Here is a 716-nt window from a genome sequence, read left to right as displayed (position 1 = left end):
ATGCAGATCTCTCACATTTGATGAAGTTTCCGAAATTAGGAGAGGAAGTTGCATTTAAGTTCTTCTCAAGTCATCTTTTCAGAGTCATCAACAAGCTTGTGGAGAGCACAGAACTGACATTCTGAGATGTGTTTGAAGCAGAAATGGACATCATGCAGGAGATGGAAGCAGTTATTCCCTGGCTAAAGGATAGCTTGGCCATTAAGAGTTGGTGGAGAGTTTGCTGAATACAACCTCATTCTATAGGTACCCAGAACTTTGTCTCCATGACCTGTTGAGAACATATGCAGTCAGATGTTACTGGTGTCTTGGGCTTTCCTTTAGTTGGGGGCTTGCAGAACTCTGGAATCTCAGCTCACAAGTCTGATTAAAATCCAGTCCTCTAATATTTCAGACGTAGACCCTGGGTTCCAGGGAGTGGGGAGAATGGCTCAAGGCCAAATAGTGAATTAGTGGCTGGACTAGGGCAACCTAATCCCTTCTGGTTACCATATAGAGTATTGTCCGTACACTGCCCTGATTTGCCGCTGTCCACCTGAAAGATACTTCACTGTTTACACCTCGGAGCTGTATCTTTCCATGAGACGTACACTGATCTGTACACTTTGTGGTTTCAGTCTTCCTCTAATGTTTTATTTTTGTCTGTGTTTGGATAGCTGAAGTGCTGTATGGTGGAGAGCTACTTCCTACTTGAAGGCCAGGAGCAACTATTTAGT

This window comes from Jaculus jaculus, chromosome 1 (assembly GCF_020740685.1).
Source record: "Jaculus jaculus isolate mJacJac1 chromosome 1, mJacJac1.mat.Y.cur, whole genome shotgun sequence".
Taxonomy (NCBI): Eukaryota; Metazoa; Chordata; class Mammalia; order Rodentia; family Dipodidae; genus Jaculus; species Jaculus jaculus.
Note: the sequence above shows the minus strand (reverse complement) of the source record.